The sequence below is a fragment of the Rutidosis leptorrhynchoides genome, chromosome 2 (assembly GCF_046630445.1).
Source record: "Rutidosis leptorrhynchoides isolate AG116_Rl617_1_P2 chromosome 2, CSIRO_AGI_Rlap_v1, whole genome shotgun sequence".
Taxonomy (NCBI): Eukaryota; Viridiplantae; Streptophyta; class Magnoliopsida; order Asterales; family Asteraceae; genus Rutidosis; species Rutidosis leptorrhynchoides.
The window spans coordinates 383,212,467-383,214,224 of record NC_092334.1 but is presented as its reverse complement, the minus strand read 5'-3'; the positions used below and the strand labels follow the sequence as shown (position 1 = coordinate 383,214,224).

The following is a 1,758-nucleotide window of genomic DNA, read 5'->3' as shown; positions in this document are numbered from 1 at the left end:
GGTCGTGTGCGGTGGCGTGCGCGGTGCGTGCGCGGAGTGCACACCCAGGGTGCACGTTTTTGTTTCTTCGTTTCTTGTTCTGGTTTTGATCTTTGAGTTGTTTCATTCATTATCTTCAACATTTCTTCAAGTATACAATGATTCTATGCTTAATTACAATACAATGAAATATACAAGGAAATAATACAAATAAAAATGTAAAACAATGAAAATGACTTGATATTGCGACTAATGATATATCTATTTTGAGCAATATCAGTGGTGCGCCGAAGGAAGATCCAAACGAACATCTTCGAACCTTTAATAGGATTTGTACTCTATTTAAAATTAGAGAAGTGGAGGATAAACAGATCTATCTCATGTTATTTCCCTGGACTTTAAAGGGAGAAGCCAAAGATTGGTTAGAATCGTTACCTGAAGGGGCGATTGATACATGGGATGTCTTAGTTGAAAAATTTCTTAAACAATTCTTTCCGGTATCTAAAGCCGTGAGACTTCAAGGAGAAATTGTTACGTTCACACAAAAGCCAAATGAAACTCTATATGAGGCATGGACAAGATTTGGAAAGTTGTTAAGAGGATGTCCTCAACATGGTTTAGACACTTATCAAATAGTACAAATATTCTACCAAGGATGCGATATTACTATACGAAAAGACATCGATATAACAGCTGGTGGTTCCATTATGAAGAAAACCGCTACCGAAGCTTACAAAATTATTGATAATACAGCCTCCCACTCACATGAGTGGCACCAAGAAAAAGACATCGTTAGATCATCTAAAACGGCTAGAGCCGATTCTAGCCATGACTTTGATTCTGTTTCCGCAAAAATAGATGCTTTCGAGAGACGAATGGAAAAGATGACTAAAGATATTCACGTAATACGAATCAGTTGTGAGCAATGCAGTGGACCACACTTAACAAAAGATTGTCACATTGAACAAACGATGGAACAACGTGAGAATGTTTCCTACATGAACCAAAGGCTGGGAAATAATTATCAAAATAATTATCAACCGCCAATGCCAAACTTCAATCGAAATCAAAACATTCTTTACAATCCAAATGGACCCAACAATAACTCATACAACCAACAAGGTCCGAATAACCAATCAACTCAAAACAACACTTTCAATCAATAAAGACCTGGCTTATATAAACCACCACAACAAACCGAAGAGAAAAAGTCAAATTTGGAAGAAATGATGGCAAAGCTAATGGAATCCCAAACACAATTTATAATATCTCAAACCCAAATAAATGAGAGGTTTGATCAGTCACTAAGAACTCAACAATCTTTCATTTTGAATCTAGAAAAACACATAGGTACTCTTGCTAGCATGATGAGTGAGAGGGAACGAGGAAAGCTACTGAGTAATACTGAAGTAAATCCTCAGAATGAGAATGTTAATATGGTGTCAACAAATTCTGAAAAACAAACACCAGAAGATGGGAAGGTTTTAGATGTGAGTAACAATGAAGAAGTTACGCCACCATCACTACCCGAGTATGTAAAGCCAGTGGTGGCACCATACAGACCACCCATCCCGTTTCCAAGAAAAGGAGTTGAGTATGAGCAAGTAATAGGTAATAAAGTTTGTGATACCTCTGGAAAGAAGAAGAAGAAGAATAAGAAAATACAAGAAACAAAAACCGTAAAAGTAAACCCGGTGAAGACAGTTCCACCGAAACCTCTACCCAGGTTGGGTGATCCGGGTGAATTTATTGTTCCTTGTCTACTTAGTGATTGTGTCA

General features: G+C 37.4%; 1 non-coding gene across 1 annotated transcript; it reads right to left on the bottom strand.

The window, feature by feature from the left end:
- Nucleotides 1–491: 491 nt before the first annotated feature.
- On the bottom strand, nucleotides 492–598 carry LOC139895143 (small nucleolar RNA R71). The gene has a single exon (XR_011775607.1). It is a non-coding gene; the product is annotated as a small nucleolar RNA R71 (small nucleolar RNA).
- Between the last annotated feature and the right edge of the window lie 1,160 nt (nucleotides 599–1,758).